We start from the raw sequence: 16,579 nt of genomic DNA, 5'->3' as shown, positions 1-16,579 counted from the left end.
ACATTTTCTCGGATAATCTTTCTAACAACCCTTTGTTATAAGCCAGGTATTATTTTCAGTGTTATTAAATCATTTGTTTATTTTTTGACAGGCATTGTTTTTATTGCTGTAAATGGGGACATGGATGAGGGGATACTTTGTGTGAGGCGATGCGGTGAGCAGGTAGCTGGGACTTGAACCCAGGTCTCTGACTCCAAGCCCTTCCTCTGAATCTTAGCAGAATACACCCTTTCCATTACCAGCTTCTCTCTTAAAGTAAGTTATGCTTGCTAGTACTTTGTAAGGAGCCCCTGGGAGCAGAGGAAAGGCAAAGAGGACTTCTCTGTGTTTACTTTTTATCCAAATAGGCCTTTTTATGCTCAAGATTATGAGAAGGAGAGAAACACTGGAAGTACCATGTGTTAAGTACTCATATTATGCCTGGATCAGAGCATAGTGTTTTGCATAATTCTTACCTTGAGCCAGGATATCATTATCCTTATTTTATTGATGAGCTTCACGAAATCAAGTACTTTGTCCCCACCTTCACCCAGGGAGAATGTGCTAGTGTTAAGATTTGAACACGGGTGTTAAGTACACCATCTTGCCTCCCTACTCAGTTTTTCATGACCTCTGCCTGACAATCATATAATGGTGTTTGTGGCTTTAATTTCAAAGACCTTTTAAATTGTGGTTTAAATGGTTGGCATATTTGTTATCCATTGGAAACTGCTGAAGCTTTTCACTGCTAGGTTTGGAAGAAAATAATAGTGAGTTGATGTGTTAGTGATCCAGGAGTTCTGGGGAACTGAAAACACCCATGTGTACTTATTTTGAGTCAATACATTACTGACGACTCTGGCCCAAAAGGAGAAATATCTATCTTCTGAAATTGAGTGCAGGTCTCTTAGTGGCTTACCCCAGCAGGGAGCTGGTTATTACATAAGCTGAATACCAGGTCCGTGGCTTTCTCTAGCCTGAGAGAAGCAGCGTCTGCAGTTATGAGGAAAACAGAGAGACCCATTCCTCTGTGGAGTGATACTGAACAGGCAGCTTCAGCCATGAGTATATTCTGGCCAGAGGAAAATGTAGCTTAAGAAAAGCCCCAGCTGGTTCAAGTAACTTAAGCCTAGCTATCCATGAAATATTATCTGACAGCCTCCCCCTCCTCAAGTGGTTGGGGACTGAGTCAGAATTGCTCCAGGAACCTGGGTTTTCATTTTGGTGTTATAGGTTTACTCTACTTTCCACAGTTTTGAGAAAAGCTGTATTTAGATCAGACTTTTTTTTCTGGTGAACATAAAAGCATTTAATAAATGTAGTGGGAAGCTTGCTGTGATGAATCCTTTTGTTAAGAAATTAACCAACACTGAGCTCTAAATGAGGGCTTTCGTGCTTGTCCAGCACTCTGCTTGCAGATGTGGCAGATACAGAGAGACACATGAAACCCTGGAATGGAAGTTCCTTGAGAGCAGGGATCTGTCTATTTTGTTTACTAATGAAACCATAGTATTTGGGACAGTGTCTCACACACAGTGGGTGCTAAATCGGTATTTGTTGAATGAGTGAGTATAGGTCTCTGCCTGTAAGAGCTGACACCTTGATTTGTTTGTATCATAAATATTAATTAATTAAGTAGCACTTATAGCCTAGATAGTTTGCATTACAATTAATTAATACCAATGAACAATTTTATTCCTTGATTCTCTTTGTGCGAGTATCCTGGAGTCCTCAGTTTTATTGAATCTTTAATTCCTTTTATTATTTTGATTTTATTAAAAAATTAAACCAGTGATGCGTTAACTGTAGAAAATTGGAAAAGAGCAGATAAATAAAAAAAATAATGAAGAGGTAATAATTATTTTCATTTAAGCTTATATCCTTCAAAACCTTTTCTATGTAAAATATATATATATATATATTTTAATGGGCTCATCCCCTTGCAAGTTGGACTTGCAATTTTAGGACTCGCTTTTCCTCCTGCTTATCAGTGTTACTGTGAAAACTTTCTCCATCAAAATACATAACACTCAAATAATCAGTTTTTAATCATTGCAAAATTTAGCATTATATGTGACTGTATCACAATTTTCTTAAGCCCTATTGTTGGACGTTAGGTTTCCCCCCTTCTCTCCTTTTCTGTCTTTCTAGTATAAACAATACTGTGAATTGTCTGTAAACTTTTCCACATATCCATGATTTTTTTCTTGGCAATAATTCTTAGAAGGGGAATTACCAGGTCAAAGGTCAAAGGCTTTTGATACATATAATCACGTTGCTGACCATAAAGACTGGGAAAATGCATACCCTTCTCTATTGAAAGAAAGTGCTGTTTCCTTTACCTGCACTGACACTGTGTCTTGTCATTTTAAAATACTCGACTGTCTTCTAGACTAAAAGAGTGAATATTATTATTATCGATGTTTAGATCCTTTTGATTTGTTAGTAATGTTAAACATCTTTTTCATGTGTTGCTGGTCATTTGTATTTATTCTTTTGTGAGTTACCAGTTCATGTCTGTGGTCTTACTCAGAGACTCATGAGGGCAGATTTCCTTTTCCTGGTCCCTGCCAACCCACAGTGGGGCTTGCTGTGGTACTTATCCCACAGGTAGCCCTCGGGAACTGTTGATTTTATCCATCCATCCACCTGCCCATCCATTATTCATCAATCCATCTGTTGATTTATTCAGCAAGTATTAAAGACCTACTAGGTGCCAGGCAGAGAAATAAGGCTTATAATTTAAAATAATGCTTTGAAAGTTTTTGATATTGCTGCTCTCAGCTACAAATATATTTTTAGGAAAGGCATTAGTTTGAATTAATACAAACAGTGACTAATTCAAAAGTTTTTTTCCCTAATGAATTTTCTTTAGGATAGCAGAACTGAGTTTGGCTTTTCTGAGCACCCATCACGGATAGATAGAGGCCAACACACTTTTTCTGCAAAGGGCCGGATAGTAAATATTTTAGGCTTGTGGGCAATGTAGTCTCTGTGGCAATGACTTAGCTCTGCTCTGAGAGGGCAGAAGCAGCCACAGACAAATGAGCCTGGCCATGTTCTAGTAAAGATTTATTTACAGACACTGAAGTTTGACTTTCATGTCACTGGCATATGTCACAAAATATTATTATTATTTAATTTTGTTTCAATTGTTTAAAAAATGAAAACTTTTCTTAGCCTGGAGATCCTCTGAAAATAGGGCAGGGAGCTGGATTTGGCCTGAGTTTGTGGTTTGCTGACCCCTGGAATAGCATGCTTTAAAGAAGCCATCCTGGTTTTGCAAATTTGCTATAAACAGCCCCCACAAAGGATAACTCATAAAGGGATAATAGAGTTGAGCTTAGCTGGGGCTTGGGCACATCCTGACTCTGTAATGCAATGCATAATTCCTAGTGTTTTAGCAATATTTACATTTCTAAGATGTATTTTTTATCATATATTTAGTCATATAAAAAATTCACAATTAAATGTAAAGAGAAAACCCTCTCATACCTTTTGTCAAGGATAGGGGATGTATTTTTTATGTATTTCTTTTTAGTCTTCATATATAGTAGGGCTCACATTGATGTCATTCTATATAAACAACTTTAAATCCCACTTTGTTTCTCTTCATATTATATGGTAATATTTTTCAGGGCTGTTAAATATTTTAATGTAAACTAAAACTGCAATAAGATACCGCTACACACTATGCTACACCACTACACACAGAATGGCTATAATAGTAATAATAATTTTAAAATTCCAAACTAGCTTATCCAAGAGAAATGAAAATGTATCTACACGAAGACATGTATACAGATGTTCAAAGGAGTATTATTTATAATAGCCAAAAAGTGGAAACAACCTAAATGTTCATCAACTGATGGGAGGATAAACAAAATATGGTATATCCATATAATAGACTTATAAAAAAAAGACTATTATTTAGCAATAAAAAGGAGCAAAAGAATGATACAGGTTACAATAATGATAAACCTCAGAAACATGCTAAGTGAAAGAAGCCAGACACAAACTAACATATATTGTATGATTATATTTATATGACATTTCCAGGAAAGGCAAAAAACTAGACAGAAGGAGTTTGCCTGGGGCTGGGGTGGGAGGGGAAGCTGACAGGAACAGCAGAACTCTTTTGGGGTGGTACAAATGTCCTAAAAGTAGCATGTGATGATGATTGTACAACTAGAAGCATTTACTAAAAACCATTGGCCTGTTTGCTTACAGGGCGAATTGTATGGCATGTAAATTACACGCCAATAAAACTGTTAAAAATATTCTTTGAAAACTCATGTTTTTAATGCCATCATATTCCATTGTGTGAATGTTCTGTTTCTTTATCCTGTGTGACTTGGGAGAAATGTTTCAGGTTTATTCCCTTTTTAGCCAAAGTTCATAATCAGTTAGATTTGAGCCATTGAATGTAAACCAGCATGATTTAGTGAGATGACTCCTGATCCAAAGGGCAAGAAACCCCATGTGGTCTCAACTCTGCCTCCAGCTGAGTGGACCCCAGTCTCCTCATCTGTAAACTCTAGAAGAGAGGCGGACACAAGGAAATACTGCGCCTTGAGAGGAGAGAGGAAGGGAATAGAAAACATAGTTGTGGTGGCAATAAAAAGACCGATTTCCCCAGAAGTCTTAAGCCAGAGACTGGTTACTTACCCGGCTGTCTCCACCTCCCCTCTTCCCCGCTTTCTTGTGCCAAGAGCAAGTCACTAGGAGCTGTGTGCAGGGTTCTGAGGTGGTTATTACCCAGGAGAACATCAGAAGTGGGCAGAGACTCAGGGGAGACTGCAGTGATGACAGGTCCTGGGTGGGATCTGCTCTATAAACTGGAGAGTTCTGCTTGCCATAGGGATGGAGCACCACTGGTTGATTCAATCACTGGGAACTATCTAGGTTTTGTGCTCCCAAGTAAGAGTGTTGAGCTTATTATAGGAAGACTGAGGTTGGAGATATTTTTAGAGTCAAGAATTTAGAAACATCGCCATGAAAATCATAGGTCGTCATGTTTGCCTTCCAAGGGAGAGCTTAAACTGGATGAGATTGAACTGGTTTCTGATTCCTTATGTTCTCTGTTTCCAGCCGAGTTCCAGGTTTTCCTAGAGTACAGCCGGCAGCATCTGAACCAGAAAACACAAAAGAAAAGCTGTGGAAACCTAACTTGTAAATGTTTTTCTCATTAGCTCCAGGCTCCCAGCCACCAACAAACTGTGTGCTTTTAAAAATCCTTTATTATTTTGTGAGTTTTAAAACACTGTCTTTTTCCCACTTACTTGTGTGCTTGGGATTTTCTTAAAATGTTACTTACCAAGCATTTATCTGTTTAGTCCTTCCAAAAGGTAACAGCATTCTAAGTTTTTGCTTAAAACAGAAAAAAAAAATTTAATAAACTTGCTGTAACTTGAGCCTGTTGGTGGTCTTGGAAGGAACCCAAGTCCAGGTTTGGTTGATACTGTGTAATGTGAACGCAATTAGTAGTGGTTTTTCTAAAGTAGAAGGAGATGTACAAAAATAATGCACAGCAAATTTAGGTCAGTGCTGGGGAGCTTATAAATCCTTATTTTTGTTTCATTACCTTAAGTAATAGGGAAGCTTTTGTCTTTATTGTGTAATTTCCCTAGCAGTAATAACGTTTTAAAACATTTTTGAGTTAATTTCTTATGTTTGATCAGAAAGTCACAGTTCATAACCCTGTGATGTGGCTGCTGGCACTGTTTATGTACAGAAGATTTCTTGTTCATCCCTGGGAAGCCAACACTAAAATTACTGATGGGGGCAACGTTCACCACCTGTTTCTTCATTCAGTAGAGGGTCTGACAAAGCAGTTTTCAAGGGATTGACGTCCTCCTGCTAGGCTGAGGAGTAAATTGACCTGTGGATTGATGTCGTATTTCAGAGGATGTGATTTGATTCTAGCATATTTAAACCTATGTGACCAGACTGTGAAGTCTGTAAGGAGAGGGGATATGTTTTTCTGGTGGTGCTCAGACAATAATAGCAATTAGTATTCTCACCCTCCAGATTCCAAGTTTACTTTCACCACTCCCAGCTGCACCATCCTCTGTGCTTCTTCTCCTTGAACTTGCCAGACCTACTCCTGCTTCAATACTGTGGCATTTTCTGTTCCCTCGGCTTGAAGACCAGGACCAGCCTGAACTGCTCCCTCACCTCTTCTAGGTCTTCATTCAAAGGCTACCATGTCAGTGAGGCCCTGCCTATCTACTGTGTTTCCTTTTTTTTTTTTTTTCCATAGTATCATCACCATCTGATAAGCTGATATGCTGATGTGCTGTATATTTTATTTATTTATTTGGTTTATTGTGTGTCCTTTTACCACTGGAATGTGAGGTCCACCTGGGCAAGGGTTTCTGCCTGATTTGGTCATTGCTTTGTACCCAGTGCCTAGAACATACTAGTCACTACAACTTGTATCACTGAATGAATGTCCACTATTTGCTAGTCCTGTGGCTGGTGCATTTGTTTTTTTGGATCCTTTGCTTGATTCCCCATTTGTTCCATCAAATGGCGTGTATGTGTGTGTGGTGGTGGGGGGTCATATGAGGTGTGGCACATGAAAGCTCTCTCCTGCTATGTTATGCAAATACATTCATTCATGTTTTTCATTGAACAAGCCAGACACCATTCCTGCCTTCACAGAGCTTAGTCTTATGGGGGAATTGGACACATATATGAGTAATTCTAGTAAAATGGGCTAGCAGCGGTGTTGGGGAAGGTGTGGTGAGCTATGAGAGTACCTATGAGGCACTCCTAACCCAGATGTGGGAATAAGACCAGGGAAGGCTTCCAGGAGGAAGGGGCATTGAAACTGAGATCTGGAGATGGAATAGGCAGAGTCAGGGTGATGTGATGGGTGGGGTGAAGAATATTCTGGACAGGGAGAATAATGTGTGGAGTCTGGAAGTGAGGAACCATGGAGTAGGGGGAACTGAAAGTCATCCCGTCTGTTTGGAGCATGTAGCATGAGGGTGAGCAGGTGGACAGAGGTGAAGCTTGAGATGTAGTGTGTGCACAGATCAGGGAGAGCTTAGCAGAGAACTTGGATTTGATTCTAAGGGCAGTGTGGATCCATGGAAGGGTTCCCAGTACAGGAGTGTTTTGGTCAGACTTTCACTTACAAGATTTATTTTATGGAGTAAGGTAGTTTTTTCTCCCTGGATCAGGAACTTGAACACTAGCTCCCCAGAAGGGAGACTGTGAAAACAAAAAAGGCAGAAGGTGAATCTTTAGGCTCCATGAAATCTGGTGAAATTCTGTTGAATCTGACTAGTGAGTTTCACAGCAGTAAGTTTAGAGAGTTCCCTAAATATACACACACGTAAATGCTTAAGAAGCTTAGTTATCGTTGCTGCAGAGCTCATAGCTTGAGTTAGGGGACATGGTTTTGCTACAGACATAGGTATTCCCACTGAATTTCACATCACTGTGGGGCAGACAAATACAGCACGACTGGAGGAAGCAGAGAAGGTTCTAATCTTAGAATTTAGACCCAGAAGGAGTAAGGGTACCTCCTACCCAGCACTAATTGCCAAATGAAAAACAAACAAACAAACAAACAAACAAACAAACAAACAAACAGGTGGCACCTACAGGGCATAAGGTGGTGGAGGAGACAGCTGGCAGGTCTTGGTCCCAGCCTTGAAACTTAGCATATCACGAATGATGCGGCTTTGGGAACCACATAACCTCTCTGAGCCTTGGTTTCTTTTTCGGGAAAATGGAGTTAACGCTACCTGTCTTTCAGGATTGTTAGCATTCAGTGAGATAAAGTACGGTCAGTTCTGCTCTAACACTTGTTTTAAAAGCACAGATTTGTTCCGACCTGATTGAATATATCAGGGAACAATTTGAAGATGCCACAGATTTCGTGTTCGCTTACATTCAGTTTTGTCCCTGAGAAATGCTGGGTGGACTCTGAAAACCGCCCGGCAGACGTGAGCTGTGGAGGAATATGCGGAACACGCACCTGAAACGTGTACTTGCTCGTTATTTATGTGTGTCTTAACCATTTAACGTGTGAAACTGTGCTACCGTGTTTATTTGATTCCTATCTTTTATTTTGTGTCACTAGATAAAGGTTTTGAATGGTGTGCCCCAATCCTACTTTCCCATAAGCCCTGTGGTTTTTACTGCACCATTTTGCATAGCATGGTACTTTTTTTGGAACTTGTATTTTCTGTTATAGCAGGACTGTCTATATCCAAAGCATCTCGTGCAACTCCTGGCAGACGATGGCACTTAAGGAAAAGGTAGCACTTTTATTATTAATAGTAAAATACTTGAGTACGATGTCGGATGAGGGCAGGAATAACTAGTTAGAGCATGTGATTAATTGCTTTGATTGTGAGTGGAAATGAAATGGAACGGCTTAAGGGAAGAGTTTTGTTGCTTCTGTTTTTTTCGAACGTGTGGTGGTCAGACCACTCTTGGGGAGTTATTGGTGACGAACCAAGTATGTCCAGGAAAGAGCAAGCTGGGAAGAGAGAAGGCAGGAAAATGAGCTTTAAACACTTTAGAGGGCTGCCCTGGGGAAGAAGGATTGCTTTGTTTTGTGGGCTTCCAGGGCTTGTGAGCAGAAGCTCCCAGAGCTCAGGGTTCTGCTCTGCCCCGGGAGGGGTGGCTGCCCTGGGATGGTGAGGACAGAGAGGAGTACAGAGAAGTCAGGCATGGGTTTGGAGATTCTACCTTTAAAGTTCCTTTTTTAGGGGGAAAAAAAGTGTGCAAAGACAGATAACAGTAAGGCTTACCCCAGTAAATTTTACACGAAAGCAATCCAGAGTTTTCCAGCAGTTCTTGGACTTTTGCTTGCCTTTTCTTCTTCTTTTTTTAGTAGAAGAGTAGCTCACACATGTACATATTCACACACTGATTTCTTTAGTTATGCCCTTGAACTGGAACTATAACGACTCTGCTTTACAGATATTTATGGCTTCTGGCAAGCTTAGGAATAGTGAAATCACATCAGTGCCTTTTCCATCCAGAGCCCTTTTCCCCTTTTCCTCTTCTTTTTTTTTTGGAGGGGGGAGTTGTTTGGTTTTGTTGTTTTCTTCAACTTGGGGGAAAAAGCTCAACTAGCTGCCGATCTGGATTTACTTTCTAACATCCTGTTTAGCTTTTGTTGTCTCCACTCTGGCCAGGCTGATAAGCTCTTGTAACAGCAAGATGTCATCCTAGTCTTGGACCTTCCTAGTCACGCTAAAATGGAGAAGCACCAGGCGTTTGAATTGAGGGTTGGCAGAATCAGCCTCAGGTATTTAGAATGGGATCTTTGGAGCCTGCAAACTAGGGGCCTTGGTGTAATATCTCTAAGAGAGTTATTTTTGGACCTCCAGATGAGTTAAAGACTATATGGAGCATTCTGTCTGTATAATGATGTGTAAGATTCTAGGTTTCTATTTGATGTTACTTTATTAAGAACAGAAGTTTCAGACATATTTGATTTTGTTCAATTAGTGTTCCCTCTAATCATAGAAGGGGTACTACTACTCACATGCTAAATCTTAACAAAACTATAAAAAAACGTAAAATGCCACATTTTTTTTTTAATGGCAATGCTCTTGCACTGATGCTTTAAAAAATGAGGCTTATCTTTTTTTGCTTCTAAGAAGGGTACATGGGATTTAGGCTGGCTCTTAAATTGATTTTTCCAAAACCAAAGGTCATTAAATTTCTTCCTCTGAGATCTGTCGTCCTCCCCTTCTAGCTCTCTGAAAAATATGAATAGTCATTCCACGTGGGAGTTTTTGAACTATGTGTATTGGCTCTAAGAACACATGGGAAATGGACTGCTGTTTCTGAGATCCAAGGCTGAGGCATTCTAATGGGCTGGCCTGGACTTGTAGGTAATGACCAGGGGAATTGGGCTAGCATTGCCATTTTCCCAGGTCACTAGCCTAGATAAATGATCCTACTTGACAAATGACTCTAATCAACACTTCTAACCGTTCTGGACATGGTTGCAGTGGTGAGCTCATAGGTCAAATCATTGGCTGGGGCAGGTGGCCCCAAGTGGTCAACCTTCCTCCTTAAGCCTGACTCATCAGTTATTTCAACCTCTTTCCTCCCCTAAAGCCATATAACTTCAGGTAAGTTGGTCCCATCTATTTCGGTGCTTTCCCCTCTTCTTTAGCCTTGCATAATGGAAAGAGCATGGGCTCCAGAAGCTTGAGTTTAAATCCAAGCTCTGTTATTTTTTGGCTTTGAAGTTTTAGGCATGGGACTTAATCTCTCTAAGCCTTTGCTTGCTCATTTAAAGAATGGTATCAATCATCTTTCAGTACCGGGGCTGTTGAGAAAGCATGTAAAGTGTCCACTACCATGCCAGGCACACAGACGGTCTTCCAGAACTGGAGTCCATCCAAACTGTACCAATGACTTTTTTTATGAGTAGGCCAATTGCTTTAATCCCAGTTGACACATCTCCGGAACAAAAAGATGAGTTGATCCTGCTTTCTTCTTTGTGCCAGTCTTAGATAGGCCCAGGGGCTTCAGAGATGAGTAAGAAGGAGGAGGGTCTGTGAAGGCACTCCCAGTTTTACTCAAATCCATTCACTCAACAAACATTTTGACACCTACTGTGTGCGAAAGCCCTGTACCCTTGGGGAAGAGACTAAGATGACTTAGTCACTAATTAATTCCACATTTATAGGTTGTCTGTTGTGTGCCAGATGCTGTTATAAACACTATCGGTAGAAAAAGCATATGCGACAGCCCCTTCCTTTGAGAAGCTCATAGTGCAGTAAAATATACCTAACGATGGGAAAAGCAGATGGAAGGAGAATATGGTCTAGTTGTTAAAAGGCACTTACTTTGCTGAGTGGTACAGGCTGCATATAGCAATGTGGGCTGCATTTCCCCAAATATTCAGATCTGGGAACTTAGAGCTTCACTGAGGCAGCGTGCTCTCATTTTACAGCTGAGGAAACAGAGCCCAGGAGTGGTTAATACATCACACATTTCAGGTAAAAAGTAAAGCTGAGATCAGCATACAGCATCTTTTATCTGTATGTAGTGACTGAAGTTGGAAGCACTCTTTTCTCTTTTTTTAATTAATATTTTTTTCTTTTCCTTTTTTAATTGAAGTACATTCAGTTACAACGTGTCGATTTCTGGTGTCCAGCACAGTGTCCGAGTCACGCATATATATACATATATTAGTTTTCAGATTTCTTCTTGATCCTGTTGCTGTTAGCAGCAGACCTGCTATTTGCCTTTTGTAGACTTTCCCATTCCATCCTCCCAACAGCGCCATGGGGAACAGGACCATTAGGGCTTAAGAAACTTGCTCAAGGTCACACAATGTAATGTACAGAGTCAGGATTTGAAATCAGGTCCATCTGATTCCAGAGTCCCAGCCCTTGGCCTCTGTTTCACATCCTCATTGAAATGTCTGAAGGCTGTTGTAAGCGTTTGGGACAGGTTGTAGAAAAGACGATGCCATGAATCGTTTTTAGGACCTGCTTATCTGAACTAGTGGGAAAACTAAATTTATAAACAACAAAAAAGATCTGTAGGTGTTTGCATGCCAAATGAGGCTGGATATAAGTAGGGAAAAAAGTTACCATCAAAAAAGTTGTCCCACACTCAGTTTCTTAAGATTTCATAATCGGAGGGGTAATTTTGAACAAATCAGTGTAAAAAGACCTCTGTGGATAGTCCAAGAGATGATACCCAAGTCCAGAATCATAAAAGGAAAGAGGAACAGGCACTGTGGATTTTCCTTTACTGCACAATGTCTTATTGCAGAATTTGGATCAGACCTGAAGTTAATTTCTTAAAATCACTGATGCCTTATTGAAAGAGCTTAAAATTCTGAAAGTGAAAACACCCCCTGGTTCCTTCGTGACCACTAATGCAATTGACTTTCCACCTTTTAAGAATGTCCCCCTCCTCCTCCCTCTCCTCGTCTTCCAATTAATTCATGTTTATTTTATAGAAAGCGTATGGGCCTGTTGAGTGGATAATGCTAAAGGCTGACAACCATATAGAGGTACCTCTTATAGCAATGAAGTGTGTGAGTGTGTTTGAATGTTCTGTTCACCCGCATCCAGATACTGGAGCTCTGTCCGGGGTGAGTGGCAGGGGAGACCAGGCTTCACTTGGCCAAAACAGCAGGGATCTAATAGAATGTTTCTGCTTCCCTTAAAGAAAGGTAGTCTAGCATCTGTACTTCCCACTGAACTCCAATTTCCACTCTGCTTTGAAATCCTGCTTGCTCTGTCAGTGAGAGCCCTATGACAAATGTTCAGTATGTCAGATTTGTTTTGCTTTTAAACTGCATATGAAGTTGACCTCCACGGTAGGGCTATGTTAATTGCCCAGAGCTCTTTCAATAATTGTGTTCTTTTTAAAAAAAAAAATGTACACACTCTTATTCTTTTTTGGTTTGTGTTTTGAAAGTGGTTAGAGGATCCCGGGTTGCATATGGGGTAGCGTGTACGTGATGTGAATTCCCAGGTGTGAACAGCCGCTAATGATCATCGTATAGTTTGTGCAGCTTACCCGATTCGCCACGCTCAACTCGGTAACTTCCGGCTAGCAGAGTAGGGTTTTTCCTTTAACAGAGTTAAGTTTGGATAAGTTTTTCTGAAAAGCAGCATTAGTTTTGTCATATTGATATTTATATTGATGATTAATTGTGGCTGCCAGAAGATAGTGTGTATCTTATTGTTCATGTGCTAAGTTACTCTTCCTGTCATGTTTGTATGGTGACTAGTCAGTTACCTGTACCATCCAGTCAGAATTTTGAAGGTTGAATCTTTACATCTAGGATGCTTGTGAGTAAGTTTCCCTTACTGTGAAAAAAGCAGTTGATGAGAAAAAATAGAGCACCCTACATGGACAAGGAAGCCAGGTCTTGACTATATTTCTAGGAGGAACTATTCTGGAATGTTTTTAGTAAGATAATGTCTGTCTCTATATCATTTGTCTGTCTGTCTGTATATCTATCTATCTATCTACCTGTCTATTTATCAATCATCATGTATTAATCTATCTGTAAGACAAATATTCCATACATTTAAGAAATATAAGAAGTAGTATAGATCTTGAAAGAGATTAATGCTTTGGCAAAGAGCTCTGAAAGGGTCAAGCAGAGACAGAGTATTTGCTTGTCTGGTTTCTTCCATCTCTCCATTATTCTTCTTCTTCTTCTTCTTCTTTTTTTTACTTAGCTTGCTGTAATTAAAAATGTACAAATAACATGTCCATCAAAGAAAATAGAAGAATATTGAGAAAGCAAAAAACTATCCATTCTCCCTTAGGTTCATATTACAAACATAAATAATCACTTTTAACATTTTGGTATATTGCCTTCCAGCCTCTTTTGCCCTACGCAGACATTTCTAAAAATTCCATAAATGCGATCATCCTGTATACACTGTTTTGTATCAGACTATTTTCACTCAACATGAAGATATTATTTTTCCCAAGTCTTTATAAATATTGTATGTTATGTCTGTGTGATTTTAAAGTGGGCACAGTCTACATGGTTTACTGAGCCATCGCTCGATGGTTGGATATTGTGTATTTCACCTCCACTGTCTTTGAAAATTAAACAATAGCAACAAAACAACAATGGCAAACTTGGTTGAGGTCCAAAGTGGCCCAACACAGTGGCTATACATCTAGCAGCCCGCTACATTATTCACATGGAAATGGGGGGAGAAGCCTTCTGCGCCTGTGAGAAGTGTATATTAAACTAATCAAGGAAGTGTTTATGAATGGCCAAAAGATCAGTTAGAAATGAGGGTTGGTAAATGGAGTCATTTTATTTCATAAAGGTACCTCAGAGCTTTAAGCCCCATACTCCTTGAATTTGAGTCAGGTTAGATTTCATGGGTCAGTCCTCGCTGCACCGTGATTTTGCCTTACGTGGTGTTCAGTGTGAGACATTAAATCTTCCTTACTCAATTTTCAGAAACTATGAAATAGTACCCCGGCCAAGCTGGAAAAATCTACTTGTCTGTTTAGATATTTATGAATAATTTCTCAATACTAAGTAGAAGACTACTTGTAGTTATAGATTGAAGGTAAATGCTTCCAAAGATCCCTGTACTTTTCTTTAAAAATGTAAGTCGTAAAAAGTGCATTCCTTTTCTCCCTAAGGAGGCAATTTGGCATTGGAGTCTGGAGCCAGACAGCCTGGGTTGACTTCCTGCTCCACCAGCAGGGTGGACCTTGGGCAAGTTATTGACTTGTGCGGGTGTCAGTTTTCTCATCTGGAAAATGGGAATAATACGACTCATTCATAGGTGTCTTGGGATGGTTTAAGTAAGTTAAAACAGAACAGGAACTCAATAATGTTAACTATTATTGTTTTTACCAGGCTCTTAAAATTGTGCATTTTTAGTGTTTTACATCACTTTAGTGGCATTTGTAACATTCTTCAAGATTCCTCAGTGAGTGACTTTTCTCTGAGTACTTCTTCCCCAACTGGCTCATGATCATGGTAATAATCCTGGTGACCGCTTTCTGAGGGAGTGCTATATGCCAGGTGCTCTACATGTACTATAAAGTGTAATTCTCATCACATTTATGAATTATACATTTTTTATTGCCCCCTTTTCACGGGTGAGGAAACGAAAGGTTATAAAGGTTAAGTAACTTGCTTAATGTCATAAAGTTGCCAAATGTGGGTCTAAGAACTGAATTCTGGTCTGGCTTATTTGCCACCACACTGCTTTTGTGAACTCCTCTAAGGAGGGGACTTTCATGGTTTTAAAATCCCTCACAGCTTTTAAGTGCAGTTCCTTACACACAGTAGTCCTCAGTAAGTACTTTTTTAAATGAGTGAATGAAGGAGTGACATAGTGGTTAAGAGAACTTGGGACTTCCCTCCAATAAGAAAATCAATAGGACTGCTTTATAATGGCCATGAAACTACGAGTCTTAGAATTGTGTTCTGCTTCTGAACAGAAGGTTGCCCATGAAAGAGTGATAGATTTGTAAATGATTTGCCTATGAAACTGCTTGTATTTCATGTGAAATTTAGACACCCTGTATTTGAGATCCTGATTTGAGAAAATCTAGATTTGCATTACACAGATAGTTGTTGAAGGAACTTGAATTTAAGCAAAGGCTGTAGCTAATTCTAGGCCTCTTTGGCCATTTGTTTAACAGGCATTTATTTAGCATATACATTGTGTCAAGCCCTCTGCTGGGCACTAAGGGTGTAAGGATGAATATGCTGGTTTCTTTGAATGCTCTGCCTGGGTTCTCGAAGGGTCCAGCAGTCTTTTTAGATATTGGGTGGAGGATTTTATACACTGTTATAGTTTCAGCTACCCTCAAGGCTAGTGACCCCTTTGCCTGTATCTTTAACACAGCCCCTCCCCTTTTGCCCCAGTTCATCAGCTCTTTGCTGGATTTGTCCACATAGATGTCTCAGAGGTCTCTAAACTGAATTTATCCTTGAATCCCCAGCAGTCCCTGTGCCCCAAACTGTACTTGCTATATATTTTATCTCAGTTGGTGGCACCACTGTCCTCCCCATCATTCAAACTAAAACACTGGAAGTAATCTTTGATTCATTTTTTGCCCTCACCTTCTACATTTAGCCAGTCGCCAATTTTCCTGATTTTCCCTCCTAAATAAATAATGAACTGTGAGGGATTTGGGATTTTACCCTATTTGCACAAAAAGTAGTTAGCCCGCCAGTTTCATGGATGCTGGCAGAATACATGACACTCCTGGCTTCGAGACAAAACAGTAGCCAAAGTGTCAGCATTTTGGGGCAACAATTCCCATAGGGTGTCATGAAGATGTTCAGATGACACCTATATATGCAGGAACCCTGGGCTTAAGGAACCCAAACCTTTTGTATTGGAGAATAAACATCCTCTCCCTTGGCTCCAGAGGAAGATCATATCTTCCAAGGCTGTCATTCATGTAAACATCTTTGAAAAGATAATCTGGAACCAAAGGCAGCCAGTGCTTTGCTCACCATATGGACTGAAACTCAAGAGACCCAAGACAATTTGGGGGAATTGTCTCCCAAAAAATATGTTTTGTCTCTGTTCCTTCTGCTCCTTCCTTCCACCCTTAAATCAGGCCACCCCATTGCTCCCTGGAATATTAACAACAACTTTTTATCTGGTTCCCCTCACCCTTCAAATCAGTCCCCTGCACCTTGTTGGAGTATCCTCCTGAGTCAGATCTGACTGTGTGTCACCTTTCTGCTTAAACCTGTTCACTGCCTCCTCGTTGTCTGGGGGAAAAGCCCCAGCTCCTTAGCATGACACAAATAGGGTTCTCAGAGCAGCCCCACTGACCCTTGTTGCCTCAGGGAAAGACAGTATATCAGAGGGGTTACTTCCCTCACTGCTCAAGTTACTTTACCTACGTGGCCTCAGTTTCCTCATCTGTCACATTAGGATGATGGGACCTACCTCATCAGGTTATTGTGAGGATTAAGTCAGCCTTACACGCAGTAAGCCCTCAATCAGTCAGTACTGCCTGTTACGGTTGTATTTTTTTCACTCTGCCTCACAATTTAAGATCTGGCCACCTGGTTTCCTTTTGGTTCTGCTTTGCTCTCTCCACAGGTAGTGCCTTTGACTCCACACCCTTCATC

At 40.2% G+C, this 16,579-nt stretch overlaps 1 protein-coding gene across 2 annotated transcripts in view; it reads left to right on the top strand.

The window, feature by feature from the left end:
• ROR1 (receptor tyrosine kinase like orphan receptor 1) overlaps positions 1 to 16,579 on the top strand; it is a 388,040-nt gene that overhangs the window by 45,387 nt on the left and 326,074 nt on the right. The gene's annotated exons all lie outside the window — the stretch shown is intronic.

The sequence above is a fragment of the Camelus bactrianus genome, chromosome 13 (assembly GCF_048773025.1).
Source record: "Camelus bactrianus isolate YW-2024 breed Bactrian camel chromosome 13, ASM4877302v1, whole genome shotgun sequence".
Classification (NCBI taxonomy): domain Eukaryota; kingdom Metazoa; phylum Chordata; class Mammalia; order Artiodactyla; family Camelidae; genus Camelus; species Camelus bactrianus.
Note: the sequence above shows the minus strand (reverse complement) of the source record. Positions and strands in the feature narration are given on the sequence as shown.